This window comes from Eubalaena glacialis, chromosome 9 (genome assembly GCF_028564815.1).
Source record: "Eubalaena glacialis isolate mEubGla1 chromosome 9, mEubGla1.1.hap2.+ XY, whole genome shotgun sequence".
NCBI lineage: Eukaryota > Metazoa > Chordata > Mammalia > Artiodactyla > Balaenidae > Eubalaena > Eubalaena glacialis.
The window spans coordinates 69,133,052-69,149,874 of record NC_083724.1 but is presented as its reverse complement, the minus strand read 5'-3'; the positions used below and the strand labels follow the sequence as shown (position 1 = coordinate 69,149,874).

General features: G+C 38.2%; 1 protein-coding gene across 3 annotated transcripts in view; it reads right to left on the bottom strand.

Moving 5' to 3' along the window:
- ADAMTSL1 (ADAMTS like 1) overlaps positions 1-16,823 on the bottom strand; it is a 465,052-nt gene that overhangs the window by 298,478 nt on the left and 149,751 nt on the right. The gene's annotated exons all lie outside the window — the stretch shown is intronic.

Genomic DNA, 16,823 nt, shown 5'->3' with positions numbered 1-16,823 from the left:
CAAGACTGCTTTGGCTATTCGGGATCTTTTGTGTCTCCATACAAATTTTAAGATTTTTCGTTCTAGTTCCATAAAAAATGCCATTGGTAATTTGATAGGGATTGCAATGAATCTGTAGATTGCTTTGGGTAGTATAGTCATTTTCACAATATTGATTCTTCCAATCCAAGAACAGGGTATATCTCTCCATCTGTTGGTATCATCTTTGATTTCTTTCATCAGTGTCTTATAGTTTTCTGCATACAGGTCTTTTGTCTCCCTAGGTAGGTTTATTCCTAGGTATTTTATTCTTTTTGTTGCAATGGTAAATGGGAGTGTTTCCTTAATTTCTCTTTCAGATTTTTCATCATTAGTGTATAGGAATGCAGGAGATTTCTGTGCATTAATTTTGTATCCTGCTACTTTACCAAATTCATTGATTAGCTCCAGTAGTTTTCTGGTGGCATCTTTAGGATTCTCTATGTATAGTATCATGTTATCTGCAAACAGTGACAGTTTTACTTCTTCTTTTCCAGTTTGTATTCCTTTTATTTCTTTTTCTTCTCTGATTGCTGTGGCTAGGACTTCCAAAACTATGTTGAATAATAGTGGTGCGAGTGGACATCCTTGTCTTGTTCCTGATCTTAGAGGAAATGGTTTCAGTTTTTCACCATTGAGAATGATGTTTGCTGTGGGTTTGTCGTATATGGCCTTTATTATGTTGAGGTAGGTTCCCTCTAGGCCCACTTTCTGGAGAGTTTTTATCATAAATGGTGTTGAAATTTGTCAAAAGCTTTTCCTGCATCTATTAAGATGATCATATGGTTTTTATTCTTCAGTTTGTTAATATGGTGTATCACATTGATTGATTTGCGTATATTGAAGAATCCTTGCATCACTGGGATAAACCCCACTTGATCATGGTGTATGATCCTTTTAATGTGTTGTTGGATTCTGTTTGCTAGTATTTTGTTGAGGATTTTTGCATGTATATTCATCAGTGATATTGGTCTGTAATTTTCTTTTTTTTGTAGTATCTTTGTGTGGTTTTGGTATCACGGTGATGGTGGCCTAATAGAATGAGTTTGGGAGTGTTCCTTCCTCTGCAATTTTTTGGAAGAGTTTGAGAAGGATGGGTGTTAGCTCTTCTCTAAATGTTTGATAGAATTCACCTGTGAAGCCATCTTGTCCTGGACTTTTGTTTGTTGGAAGATTTTTAATCACAGTTTCAATTTCATTGTTTGTGATTGGTCTGTTCATATTTTCTATTTCTTCCTGGTTCAGTCTTGGAAGGTTATACCTTTCTAAGAATTTGTCCATTTCTTCCAGGTTGTCCATTTTATTGGCATACAGTTGCTTGTAGTAGTCTCTTAGGATGCTTTGTATTTCTGTGGTGTCTGTTGTAACTTGTCCTTCTTCATTTCTAATTTTATTGATTTGAGTCCTCTCCCTCTTTTTCTTGATGAGTCTGGCTAATTGTGTATCAATTTTGTTTATCTTCTCAAAGAACCAGCTTTTAGTTTTATTGATCGTTGCTATTCTTTTCTTTGTTTCTATTTCATTTATTTCTGCTCTGATATTTATGATTTCTTTCCTTCTGCTAACTTTGGGTTTTGTTTGTTCTCCTTCCTCTAGTTCCTTTAGGTGTAACGTTAGATTTTTTATTTGAGATTTTTCTTGTTTCTTGAGGTAGGCTTGTATAGCTATAAACTTCCCTCTTAGAACTGCTTTTGCTGCATCCCATAGGTTTTGGATCGTTGTTTTTTCACTGTCATTTGTCTCTAGGTATTTTTTGATTTTCTCTTTGATTTCTTCAGTGATCTCTTGGTTATTTAGTAATGTATTGTTTAGCCTCCATGTGTTTGTGTTTTTTACGTTTTTTTCCCTGTAATTCATTTCTAATCTCATAGTGTTATGGTCAGAAAGATGCTTGATATGATTTCAATTTACTTAAATTTACTGAGGCTTGATTTGTGACCCAAGATGTGATCTATCCTGGAGAATGTTCTATGCATACTTGAGAAAAAAGTGTAATCTGCTGTTTTTGGATGTAATGTCCTATAAATAACAATTAAATGTATCTGGTCTATTGTGTCATTTAAAGGTTCTGTTTCCTTATCTATTTTCATTTTGGATGATCTGTCCATTGGTGAAAGTGGGGTGTTAAAGTCCCCCACTATGATTGTGTTACTGTCGATTTCCTCTTTTATAGCTGTTAGCAGTTGCCTTATGTATTGAGGTGTTCCTATGTTGGGTGTATATATATTTATAATTGTTATATCTTCTTCTTGGATTGATCCCTTGATCATTATGTAGTGTCCTTCCTTGTCTCTTGTAACATTCTTTATTTTAAAGTCTATTTTATCTGAAATGAGTATTGCTACTCCGGCTTTCTTTTGATTTCCACTTGCATGGAATATCTTTTTCCATCCCCTCACTTTCAGTCTGTATGTGTCCCTAGGTCTGAAGTGGGTCTCTTGTAGACAACATATATATGGGTCTTGTTTTTGTATCCATTCAGCAAGCCTGTGTCTTTTGGTTGGAGCATTTAATCCATTCATGTTTAGGGTAATTATCGATACGTATGTTCCTATTACCATTTTCTTAATTGTTTTGGGTTTGTTTTTGTAGGTCCTTTTCTTCTCTTGTGTTTCCCACTTAGAGAAGTTCCTTTAGCATTTGTTGTAGAGCTGGTTTGGTGGTGCTGAATTCTCTTAGCTTTTGCTTGTCTGTAAAGTTTTTGATTTCTCCATCGAATCTGAGTGAGATCCTTGCCAGGTAGAGTAATCTTGGTCGTAGGTTCTCCCCTTTCATCACTTTAAGTATATCATGCCACTCCCTTCTGGCTTGTAGAGTTCCTGCTGAGAAATCAGCTGTTAACCTTATGGGAATTCCTTTGTATGTTATTTGTCATTTTTCCCTTGCTGCTCTTAATAATTTTTCTTTGTCTTTAATTTTTGCCAATTTGATTACTATGTGTCTTGTCATGTTTCTCCTTGGGTTTATCCTGTATGGGACTCGCTGCAGTTCCTGGACTTGGGTGGCTCTATTTCCTTTCCCATGTTAGGGAAGTTTTCCACTATAATCTCTTCAAATATTTTCTCTGGTCCTTTCTCTCTCTCTTCTCCTTCTGGGACCCCTATAATGCGAATGTTGTTGCGTTTAATGTTGTCCCAGAGGTCTCTTAGGCTGTCTTCATTTCTTTTCATTCTTTTTTCTTTATTCTGTTCCGCAGCAGTGAATTCCACCATTCTGTCTTCCAGGTCACTTATCCGTTCTTCTGCCTCAGTTATTCTGCTATTGATTCCTTCTAGTGTAGTTTTCATTTCAGTTATTGTATTGTTCATCTCTGTTTGTTTGTTCTTTAATTCTTCTAGGTCTTTGTTAAACATTTCTTGCATCTTCTCGATCTTTGCCTCCATTCTTTTTCCGAAGTCCTGGATCATCTTCACTATCATTATTCTGAATTCTTTTTCCGGAAGGTTGCCTATCTCCACTTCATTTAGTTATTTTTCTGGGGTTTTTTCTTGTTCCTTCATCTGGTACATAGCCCTCTGCCTTTTCATCTTGTCTATGTTTCTGTGAATGTGGTTTTTGTTCCACAGGCTGCAGGATTGTAGTTCTTCTTGCCTCTGCTTAGATTTGTTTTTAATTTTGTCATGTGGATTTATTAGTGTGATTTATTGCTGTATCAGAGAGAAATGACAATAATAATTTTTGAAAAGACAGGATTTTGTATTCTGGTATCTGAGTTTCTCTTATTTTTAGATCTGTTGGTAAGTTCATGTTTTTAAAGACTCTTCTCTCTAAGCGTATGAGGCTGATACTTAAACTTATTAGTATTTTTTAAATGAAAGTGCCTTTAAAAAAATAATAAATTTATTTATTTATTTTTGGCTGCGTTGGGTCTTCGTTGTGGTGCATGGGCTTCTCATTGTGGTGGCTTGTCTTGTTGCAGAGCATGGGCTCTAGGTGCGTGGGCTTCAGTAATTGTGGCTCGTGGGCTCTAGAGTGCAGGCTCAGTAGTTGTGGCGCACGGGCTTAGTTGCTGTGCGGCATGTGGGATCTTCCCGGATCAGGGCTTGAACCCGTGTGCCCTGCATTGGCAATCGGATTATTAACCACTGTGACACCAGGGAAGTCCTGAAAGAGCCACTGTTAATACAGTTGGGTACATATAAAAATAGTTTGCCCATGGAAGCAACTTAAATGTCCATTGACAGATGAATGGATAAAGAAGATGTGGAATACACACACACACACACACACACACACAGTGGAATACTACTCAGCCATTAAAAAAAGGAAATAATGCCATTTGCAGCAACATGGATGGACCGAGAGGTTATCACACTAAGTGAAGTAAGTCAGACAGAAAGACAAATACCATATGATATCCCTTATATGTGGAATCTAAAATATGATACAAATGAACTTATTTACAAAACAGAAACAGACTCACAGACGTAGAAAACAAACTTATGGTTACAAAGGGGAAAGGGGGGGTGGGGAAGGGATATATCAGGAGTCTGGGATTAGCTGATATAAACTACTATGTATAAAATCGATAAATAACAAGGTCCTACTGTGTAGCACAGGGAACTACATTAAATATCCTGTAATAAGCCATAATGGAAAAGAATATGAAAAAGAATACGTATATATATAATCTGAAAAAGAATATATATATATGCATATATATAACTAAGAATATATGTGTGTGTATGTGTATGTGTATATATATATCTATCTATCTCTGAATCACTTTGCTGTACACCAGAAAGTAACACAACATTGTAAATCAACTACAGTTCCATAAAAAAGTAGTCTGCCAATCTTGAGGAGGTTTGAATGGTATATTTTTTCTCTTCATGACAACTTTATTACTCTTAAAATATATCCAATAAACTAATGTGAAATTAAGAATTTGAGTCCTTCAAATCCCCCCACCACATTGTTTATCAGCCTTGCACACTGGAGGACGCATAGTGGACAGGCCAAACAAGGTGCAGCCTCCTCTACAGTTGAGGAACTTCATCCTTACAGTTCCCTAGGCCAAAAAGCTTGGAATCACCCTTGACTTCACCTTTACCTCTAATCACTTAGAAAGTCCTACTGTCCCTAGAGTCAACATACTATATTTAATCGATTTTGAGAGCAACAACCTTTCATGTTTTTACATATAGAAAACCAGAATGTGCCTCACAATAAATAGCGTTTATATTCTCTCTCGCAGAGGTAGTAATCCTGTCATCGTTTTCTTTGCCTGCACAGGTGCCAACCTCCAAACAGGCGATACATCAACCTTGCAAAATGGGTGTCAGCAGCTTGGAAGAAGATGCCAAGACAATAGTTCAACACAGTATTTAATCTCTTGAAATCCAATGGTTGTGGCGGTTGTAGGGAGAGGAGGAATCAGAGGTGCATAACTTTCTTTTTTTATATATATGTGCATAACTGAGTCACTTTGCTGTACAGCAGAGGTTGGCACAACGTTGTAAATCAACTATACTTCAATAAAAAAATAAAAGAAGCGCTTAACAACGTTCCCAAAGTGGGAGCCCAAAGCAGGCTACATCTACATAATTGCAAACCTGAATCAAGAACCCAATATCAAGACTTCTGCTTCCTGTCAAGATGAAGGGACAGGGCCTAGGCTTAATCTCCTACCCGAAACAATCAAAAAGTCAGAAAAAATTATATGAAAGGTGGGCTTTTAAGATGCTGGATATAAAGCAAAGAAGGACAGTGATTCCTGAGATTCAGGAAACATGAGATGAACCCTAACATTGCCTCAGTCTTCTGCCTTGAAAGACCTCCTAGGCCATCCATGGAAGTGGGAACTTGGATAGAGCCCAGTGGATTGCCTGAGTTGAGGAGACAAAGGTAAAGGTCCAGAGATCAAAGTGGCTAGAGTTTGAAGGACAGGTTATCGCTCTGTGTCCAGAGAGGACAGAAGGACACAGAGACAACTGTGGAGGTTTAAGAGTATTCCCTTTAGGTGTCTAGCAGCATCAACATACTAATCAGTACATGTATGTGAAAAACCAATCTGAGGCCAGGAAAAGAACCACACACACTGGGCCGCACAAAATAGAACCCACACATATAGGACTGAGAATAGTATTTTATCAAGCAGCTAGGCTGGAAAACTTAGTAATTCATGGGACACTGAGTACTTAGAAGGGTCTTGTCTCAGCAGCAGGGCACATTTACCACTAATCCAAACATGGCTTAGTCCTGTCTACCAAATTTTAAGACCCCAAAGGATCAAACTGATTCCAAGTAACTTAACTGCTTCTAGAACAAAAGTCAGAAATATTTATAGGAATAAAAAAATATCTAGTCTCCAAGAAGGTAGAATTTGCAATGTCTGAAATCAGGTCAAAAATTACCCAGCATGCAAAGAAATTCCCCAAAATACACCTCATACCTGAAAAGAAAAATCAATCAATTAAAACATAGAAGAGACATTAAAATAGTTACTGTAATTCTATTTCATATGTTGAAAAGGTTAAGTAGAAAAAAAACTCTCCAAGCCCAGAGAATTTCACTGGTGAATACTGCTAAGCATTTAAAGAAGAAATAACATCAATCCTATATTCTCTTCCACTAAACAGAAGAGAAGGGATCACACTTCGCAACTCATGGTATGAGGTCAGCATCATGCTGATACCAAAACCAGACAAAGATGGTATAAAACAAGGACACTACAGACAACTCTCTCTTATGAACATAAATGTAAAAAAGCAAAAAAAAATTACTGGCAAATCAAATCCTGTAATCTATATAAAGAATAATACACTATGACCCAGTAGAGTTTATATCCCAGGAATGCAAGGTTGGTTCTTCATTTGAAAATCATTTATTGTTATCCATTACAATAAAAGTCTAAGGAACTTTCACATGATCATATCAATTGAGGCAGAAAAAGCATCTGACAAAATTCAACATTAATTCATGATAATAATGCTCAGCAAATTAGGAATAGAAGAGAACTTCCTCAAGGTGATAAAGAGCATCTACAAAGAATCTAGAGCTAACATCATACTTAATGCTAAGAAACTAAATGCTTTCCCTCTTAAGATTGGCAATAAGGTAAGAATATCTACTCTTGCCACTTCTGCTCAACATCGTATTAGATATCCTTGCCAGTACAGTAAGGTTATAAATAAATAAGTAGTTTACAAATTGAAAAGGAGAAAGTAAAACCATCCTTATTTGTAAACAATGATTGTTTATGTAGAAAATTTAAAAACTCTCAGAATAAGTGAGTTTAGCAAGTTTGCAAAATAGATGGCCAAGAATAAACTAGCAATACATAACTGGAAACTGAAATGCAAAATACGACGCCATTTGTAACAGCTGCAAAATAATGAAAGAGGTATAAATCTACCTAAAATATATGCTGAAAACTAATAAAGGCTGATGAAGAAAACAAAGAAAACCTAAATAAATGGGTAGACATGAAGTGCTCATAGGTTAATATCTTAACATATTAAAGATGTAAATTCCCTCCAGATTAACCTGTAGAATTAACAAAATTATAATAACTATCTCACCAAGATTTTTTTTGTATAGATAGATAGATAGACAACCTGATTATATGGAAAGTCAAAGGAATTAGTATAGAATAGCAAAAATGACTTTGAAAAGGAGAATAAAGTTAGAAAAATCAAATTACCTGATTTTAAGACATACTTTAAAGCTATAGTAATTAAGACAATGTGGTACTGGTGAAGGGATCAACACATAGATCAGAATAGAGAGTCCAGAAATAGACCCACACAGAAATGGACAATGAACTTTTGATAGTTTAAAAGGCAATTCAAGGGAGAAAAGATCATCTTTTTGACAAATGGCTGAAAGAATGGGACATCATTATACAAAAAAATTTCAACCTAGATATAAAACTTATACCTTATATAAAAATTAACTGGGGATGTCTCTGGTGGCGCAGTGGTTAAGAATCTGCCTGCCAGTGAAGGGGACACGGGTTCAAGCCCTGGTCTGGGAAGATCCCACATACTGTAGAGCAACTAAGCCTGTGCACCACAACTACTGAGCCTGTGCTCTACAGCCCGCGCACTGCAACTACTGAGCCCGCGTGCTGCAACTACTGAAGCCCACGCGCCTAGAGCCTGTGCTCCGCAACAAGAGAAGCCACCGCAATGAGAAGCTCGTGCACTGCAATGAAGAGTAGCCCCCGTTCTTTGCAACTAGAGAAAGCCTGCGCACAGCAGTGAAGACCCAATGCAGCCAAAAAAAAAAGAAAAAAAAATTAACTGAAAATGGGTAATAGATCTAAAGGTAAAATATAAAACTATAACACTTTTAGGAGAAGACACAGGAGAAAACTTTGTGACCTGGGATTAGACAAGGAGTTCTTAGACATGACATTAAAGGTGCAATCCATGGAAAGAAAAAATGATAAATTGGTCTCCATCAAAATTAAAAGCTTTTGCTTTGTGAAAGATAATGTTAGCAATTTTGAAAAAAGAAGGTACCTACTGAGAGAAAATATTTTCAAGTCACATATCTAAGAAACGACTAGTGCTCAGAACATGTAAACCCTCAAAATTCAAAACAACCTGTTTTAAAAATTGGCAAATGACTTAAATTAACACTATATCAAAGAGGAAATAAGCACATATGTGACCAGCAGAATAATTCCCGGCCCCTCCTCCTGACGAAGATGTCCATATCCTAATCGCCAGAACCTATGAACATGTTATGTTACATGGAAGGGGGGAATTAAGGTTGCTGATGAAATTAAGCTTGCTAATCAGCTCACCTTAAAATAAATAAGAGTATCCTAGATTATCTGGGTAGGCCCAATGTAATCACAAGCCTTCTTTAAACTGGAAGAGGGAGGCAGAAGAGGCAATTACAGTCATAGAAAGATCTGAAGATGCTATGTTGCTGGCTTTGAGGATGCCAAGGCATGCAGATAGCCTCCAGAAGCTGGAAAATCAAAATCAAAGAAAATGGACTCTCCCCTAGAGCCTTCAGAAGAAACACAGTCTTGCTAACACCTTGATTTTAGTTCAGCAGGACCCATTTTAGACTTCTGACTCTCCAGAACTGTAAAATAATTGTGCTGCCTTAAGCTACTAAGTTTGTGTTAATCTATTACAGCAGCAACTGGAAACTAATACAACCTGAGAAGATGTTCAAAATCATTAGCCATTAGGAAAATGAAAATGAAAACAATGATGAGATGCCATTATTCACCAATTAAAAATGGCTAAAATAAAAAACACTAACAATATCAAGTGCTGGGAAGAATGCAGAGCAAGTGAAACTTTCACATATTGCTGGTGGAAATGCAAAATAGTAAAATACTCAGGAAAACAGCCTGGCAGTTTCTTTTTTTTTTTTTAAGATTTTTTTAATTTTTATTTTTATGTGGACCATTTTATTTTTGAAGTCTTTACTGAATTTGTTACAGTACTGCTTCTGTTTTATGTTTTGGTTTTTTGGCTGCGAGGTATGTAGGATCTTAGCTCCCTAACCAGGGATCGAACTCACACCCCCTGCATTGGAAGGCGAAGTCTCAACCCCTGGACCGCCGGGGAAGTCCCAAGCCTGGCAGTTTCTTAAACATACACCTACCATATGATCAAGCCACTCTACTTCCAGGAATTCACCCAAGAGAAAGGGAAGTGTATATCCCTACAAAGACATCTGCATAAATGTTCACAGTAGCTTTATCTATAAGAGCCCCAAAGTGGAAACAACCCAAATATCCATCAATAGGTGAATGAATAAACAAACTGTGGTACGTCCATACAATGGAATTACTACATAGCAGTATATATATTCCAAAATAATATGAACTACTGATGTGTGCTACAATGTTAATAAATGTCGAATCGCATAATAGCTATGCTGAATGAAAAAAGCCAGATGGAAGACTATAGAGTTTTCCCTCAGTATGCACAGGTGGATTGGTTCTAGGACCTGCTGTGGATACCAAAATCCATGGATGCTCAAGTCCCATAGTTGGTCCTTCGCATCTGCAGGGTCTATGGATTCAACCAACCAAAGTATTATGTTTACAGTTGGTTGAATCCATGGATGCAGACCCCACGGATACCATTTACATAAAATTCCAGAAAATGAAACCTAATCTATAGTGACAGAAAGAAGATCAGTGGTTGACAGAGGATAGGGGCAGGAGGGAGCAGGAGGGAAGGATTACAAGGGCACGAGAAAACTTTTGGGATGATGAGTATTCATGATCTTGATCATGGTTATGGTTTCACAGGTGTATGTATATGTGAAAACTCACCAAACTTTATACTTTAAATAGCCCGTTTATACCTCAATAAAGCTGTTTAAAAAGAGCTCAGTTCCAATGGATTTTATTTCTTTTGTGGACTCTTTTAAATATGCTGTATCACAAGTAGCCCAATAACGTGTGGAGACTGAGTCCAAAAATGATTAAAGAGAAGTTGAAGTTCGAGAAAAGTTTTTATTTCAATTTCATTTATCAATTTACTAATTCATTTCTTTTATTTTCCTTACCTCTATGCATAAGAGTAACATATGAAAAAAGAATCTAAATCTAAAATAGATCTTTTGGTAGTTCTTTTTTTTTCCACTGTATATCTTAATTTAATATTTTTTAATATCTTTATTGGAGTATAATTGCTTTACAATGGTGTGTTAGTTTCTGCTGTATAACAAAGTGAATCAGTTGTACATATACATATATCCCCATATCCCCTCCCTCTTGCGTCTCCCTCCCATCCTCCCTATCCCACCCCTCTAGGTGGCCACAAAGCACCGAGCTGATCTCCCTGTGCTATGTGGCTGCTTCCCACTAGCTATTTTACATTTGGTGGTGTATATATGTCCGTGCCACTCTCTCACTTCGTCCCAGCTTACCCTTCCCCCACCCTGTGTCCTCAAGTCCATTCTCTGCATCTGCGTCTTTATTCCTGTCCTGCCCCTAGGTTCTTCAGAACCTTTTTTTTTTTTTTAGATTCTATATATATGTGTTAGCATACAGTATTTGTTTTTCTCTTTCTGACTTACTTCACTCTGTATGACAGACTCTAGGTCCATCCGCCTCACTACAAGTAACTCAGTTTCATTTCTTTTTATGGCTGAGTAATATTCCATTGTATATATGTGCCACATCTTCTTTATCCATTCCTCTGTTGATGGACACGTAGGTTGCTTCCATGTCCTGGCTATTGTAAATAGAGCTGCAATGAACATTGTGGTACATGACTATTTTTGAATTATGGTTTCCTCAGGGTGTATGCCCAGTAGTGGGATTGCTGGGTCATATGGTAGTTCTATTTTTAGTTTTTTAAGGAACCTCCATACTGTTCTCCATAGTGGCTGTATCAATTTACATTCCCACCAACAGTGCAAGAGGGTTCCCTTTTCTCCACACCCTCTCCAGCATTTATTGTGTGTAGATGTTTTGATGATGGCCATTCTGACTGGTGTGAGGTGATACCTCATTGCAGCTTTGATTTGCATTTCTCTAATGATTAGTGATGTTGAGCATCCTTTCATGTGTTTATTGGCAATCTGTATATCTTCTTTGGAGAAATGTCTATTTAGGTCTTCTGCCCATTTTTGGATTGGGTTGTTTGTTGTTTTGATATTGAGCTGCATGAGCTGCTTGTATATTTTGGAGGCTAATCCTTTGTCAGTTGCTTCATTTGCAAATATTTTCTCCCATTCTGAGGGTTGTCTTTTCATCTTGTTGATGGTTTCCTTTGCTGTGCAAAAGCTTTTAAGTTTCACTAGGTCCCATATGTTTGTTTTTGTTTTTATTTCCATTTCTCTAGGAGGTGGGTCAGAAAGGATCTTGCTGTGATTTATGTCATAGAGTGTTCTGCCTGTGTTTTCCTCTAAGAGTTTTATAGTGGCTGGCCTTACATTTAGGTCTTTAATCCATTTTGAGTTTATTTTTGTGTATGGTGTTAGGGAGTGTTCTAATTTCATTCTTTTACATGTAGCTGTCCAGTTTTCCCAGCACCACTTACTGGGCATATACCCTGAGAAAGTCATAATTAAAAAAGAGTCATGCACCACAATGTTCATTGCAGCTCTATTTACAATAGCCAGGACATGGAAGCAACCTACGTGTCCATCAACAGAGGAATGGATAAAGAAGATGTGGCACATATATACAATGGAATATTACTCAGCCATAAAAAGAAATGAAACTGAGTTACTTGTAGTGAGGCGGATGGACCTAGAGTCTGTCATACAGAGTGAAGTAAGTCAGAAAGAGAAAAACAAATACCGTATGCTAACACATATATATGGAACCTAAAAAAAAAAGGTTCTGAAGAACCTAGGGGCAGGACAGGAATAAAGAAGCAGATGCAGAGAATGGACTTGAGGACACGGGGAGGGGGAAGGGTAAGCTGGGACGAAGTGAGAGAGTGACATGGACATATATACACTACCAAATGTAAAATAGATAGCTAGTGGGAAGCAGTCCCATAGCATTGGGAGATCAGCTCGGTGCTTTGTGTCTACCTAGAGGGGTGGGATAGGGAGGATGGGAGGGAGATGCAAGAGGGAGGAGATATGGGGATATATGTATACATATAGCTGATTCACTTTGTTATAAAACAGAAACTAACACACCATTGTAAAGCAATTATACTCTAACAACAATGTTAAAAAAATAAAAAATAAAAAATCGAATAGATCTTATTATAACTACCAAGTAAAATCCCTGAGTGGTTAGAAGGCATTGTATCATAATTTCTTAATTTCAGTGGAGGCTTTTTTTCTTATTGGTGCATAAAATAATGTCACACCTTTCAATCAATGATGTCTTGGACTCAAAGAAATGCAGTATACCCAGAATGGGATACACTACCATGGTCCAAATCTTCCTCATTCTTGGCCTGGCTTCTTGACTGCTTTTCTTATTTCCACAGTTAGACTCACGATAGTCTATTCTCAACAGAGCATATAGAGTGATACTCTTAAAAAATGAATCAAATGAAGTCATTCCTCTGCTGTGACTTCTCACCTCATTCAGACTAAAAGCCAAAATCCTTACAAAATCGTACAGTATCTGTGCCATTCTTCACCCCACCTCACAGTCTTCTGACCTTCATCACTTCTTCTTGTCTTCTTTAAACTCACTTTACTTTAGTCACTTTAGGAAAAATGTCAAGAATGCATCTACCTCAGGACCTTTGCACTTGCTTATCTCTCTGCCTGGAATTTTCTTTCCGCTATCTTGTGCATGGTACCCTACCTGTATCTCCCTCAGATCCTTGCTCAAATGCCATCTTATCAGTGAGTCTTTTCTTCCTAACCTATTTAAAATTGCAATCCCCTCCAACACCTTTGGCTGGCAGCCCATCTCTATCTCTGGTTCTTTTCCTTCCCTTTCCTTTTTCCCATGATTCCTCCCACCCCATGACACATATATATTTTATTTATTTGTTTCGTCCTTTTGTCTGTCCCTAACACCAGTATGAAAGTCCCATAAGAAAAATGGATTTTTGTCTGTTTTGGTCTTTCCTGTGTTTCCAGCACCTAAAACAGTTCCTCAGCACATAGCAGGTACCCACGAAATATTTGTTGTTGAACAAATGAATGAGTGACTTGTGAATATAGCCTGAGGTCACGTGCAAGGTGGAAATTTCTTTAGAGTTTTGTGCTTCCTTTAAAAACATTCATATGTTATGTGTTTTATTATAAACAGCCTTTACCTCAGAATCTTTGAGCCAGAATGATAAACCTGGAATACGTTTACCCATAGCCATTATAAATCAGCATAAGCACAGTCTGAGAAGGAAAGCTAGGTATTAGGAGCTTCACTTTATCTTGATATAAATTAGTTTATCTAGCCCTTGACACTCAAGGGAGGGAGAGAGAGAGAGCTTTTGGATACCCAGGCATTTTCAAAACATGCAGCTACATTTGAGAAGTTTGCAAAGCTGGAGACATCAGATTGATACCATATAGGCTGACTCTGGGTCTACGTATATTCTGAGTATACTTGGAGAATACATAATATGGTACAAGCCAATAACATTTGTGAGAAAATGAGCCTTTAATTTTAAAAATCAAAAGTAAGTCAATGTAAGCTAAATTTGATTCTTTATTTTCCATCGGGTTGGGGAAGTAGAAAAAAGTGACCAGGAGAAATGGAAAGGCTGAACGCTATCAGTGGACAGTCTTTTCCTTCAAAAGGGGGGCAAGTGTGCCTAGGTCCAGCTCTAGTTCTGTTTTCTGCATTTGAATTAGGCAATAAGAATGTCTTTTAATACAAAGATGGCTTCTTTTTTATTCACCACCAAATGGCAGCCATTTGCTAAGTTTCTCCTACTTCTCCTTTTCCTTCTGGCACTTTCCACCATGGTCCTTCTCCACTCTCCTATTTTTTCTTTGTTCCCTCGAGGCTTGATAACATAAGGGAAAAACTTGAATGTAAGTTCAGAAGAAAATGAGTTCAACGTGGGGAGTATCAAGAGAAGGAGTTTGAAAAGAGCGTGTGGCTGGCTTCTAGTGCTTTTTGGCGGAGAGCAGGGGAGAGACCTGGCAGAACTCCTGCAGGCCTGCACGGGTGGAAAGCTGCTCACCTGGCTCAGACACTGGGCCCCGCAGAGCAGCCTAATCTTTCCTGCCTGTGGGTCACCTCACAGTCTGTAAATACAGGGTGGAAGGTTCTTCTGGGGGTGGAGAAAACATAAGTGAGGCATCCTGTTCAGCATCTGCTATAGATCGTGGTGAGATGCATGCATATGCTGGGCTTTACTGATATAAATCATTTTGTCATGAGGCATCGTCAGTGCTAAGGTAAATGAATCAATCGCCTTGTGTCATTATGGATCATCATCGGGTTGCGTGTTATGTAATCTACCCACTGTTGGTTTGAATAGAGCACTTTTCATTGAGGTATCTATTTGCAGACCTAGAGATGACTTATAGCTCTCAGTCTGCTTTAGTTCTTTCTTTCAGAGCTTCTCCGCCTTTGTTCCAGTGATTCAGGCCCCAGAGGACCCAGATCACCCTTTAAACAGGAGGGTAAGAGGAATATCTATCCGAGCAGAGTGATTGGGCTTTTCCATGAGGACAGCAAGGCAGGGGACGCGAGAGGGAATAAAGGAAGGAATCTCACCATGAAAACATGCCCCAACGAGCTGCCATACAGCAGTCACTGCACGAATGCCAGTCATCTCTTTTTGTGCCTAACAGAAGTCCCTTGATTCCTAGATAATGAACACTGACTCAATTATGTGACACAAGTGATTAGAATGACCTCGACTCTTCAGTATTCCTTAAAGAGCTCTATAAAAGTGACCTTTCGTTTTTATTTTTTTTAATAAATATTACAGGGCTTTAATAGATTCTACACTTTAAAAAAATCACATAGTGACCTTTTAAATGTAACTTTTTTTCCCCAAATATCCCGCCATGACTTCAGAGATTTACAGAAGAATTATGCCTCTATCCTTCTCTAGTTTTCATCTTCGAAATTGTTTAATTTGTCATCTAATAGGGGAAGCTACCAACGCATAACCACAGGAAAAAAATCTCACCTGAATGTACTACATCAATGTCTAACTTACCTCACCCTTCATCATTCTCTCTGCTCGGGTCTTTTTTTTTTCCTTTTCTTCAGAATCACATTTTTTACTGCCTGCAGGCGTGGTAGAATGGGGAGAGTTCCCTACGCTGGCAGCTCCGATGTTTCACGTGTTTAAAAGTTCCTAGTCTTTCTTCCTGCCTCCTCTTCTTCCCCAGACCCTCATCCTTTTGGCGAGCTGCCTTTTCCTGACTTCTCGGAATATTTCTCCAGCAAACAGTGCCTTTTCTTCTTGACCTACAAGTCCATTTAAAGCCATAAACCCCCCATATGTCAAGTGTTTTCCTCCAGCTAGTCAACAAGTAAAGAGGACATAACCACAGTCAGTAAAGACATTCATTCTCATTTCCCAAGCCAGGGGAGACATGTTCAAAGAGGTCCTCATTAAGGACCTATTGGAGCATTCTGGATAAAGGCAAAATTGAGACATTATGCCAAACAAGGTCAAATTATTCTAAAAGATGCACGGCCTTGTCTACAAGAGTTGTTTTATTTCTATCTGCATCTGCTGCAGCGCCTAGAACAGTGATTGTCACAGAGAAGCGTGTATGGTAAAATGATCTGGATTCCTGGGTGACTCTGTTGTTGGGTCAGGTATCCTGAGAACATATACCATCTACCCTAGCAGGACCCAGCTGGGTAGATACTTGAAGTACCTCGCCTTGATCCATGTAACTGCTTTACAAACGTCCCGCCATGGAAACAGTCGGCGGGGTTTGGGACAGTCCAGAGGAACAAATAAGTGCTTAAGCTCTGGAATCAGACTCTGGGCTGACATCTTGGCTCTGATACTTCATAGTTGTATAACTCTGAGCAAGTCACATAATCTATCTAAGCCTCAGTTATCTCATTCATAACATGGGGATAAACAGTACCTTGCTATAAGGTTGTTATAAGGATTAAATGAGATGATCATGTAAAGTTCCCGGCATGTACATGTATAGCAGGCACACATTTATTCAGCTGCTATAGAGAGATTAGGGCACAACAGTCAATAAATGGCTTCACATAATCACTGCCCAATATTAATTCTGGAGAAACCTGTGATCAGCACTGATCAAAGGTCACTTTGTAAATGAAGACCATGTGATTTCACCGTGGCAGGAGAGCATTAGTTCTGATCTGCCCTCTCTCTGCTATTCCACCAGACTATGTATCAGTTAGGGGTCAGGATGCAGTTTGTCCTCACACTGGGCAGCAAAGCTCACGCTTGCACGTAGAGTGTATCTAGATCCAAGTCTAGTTCCCTCCTAAT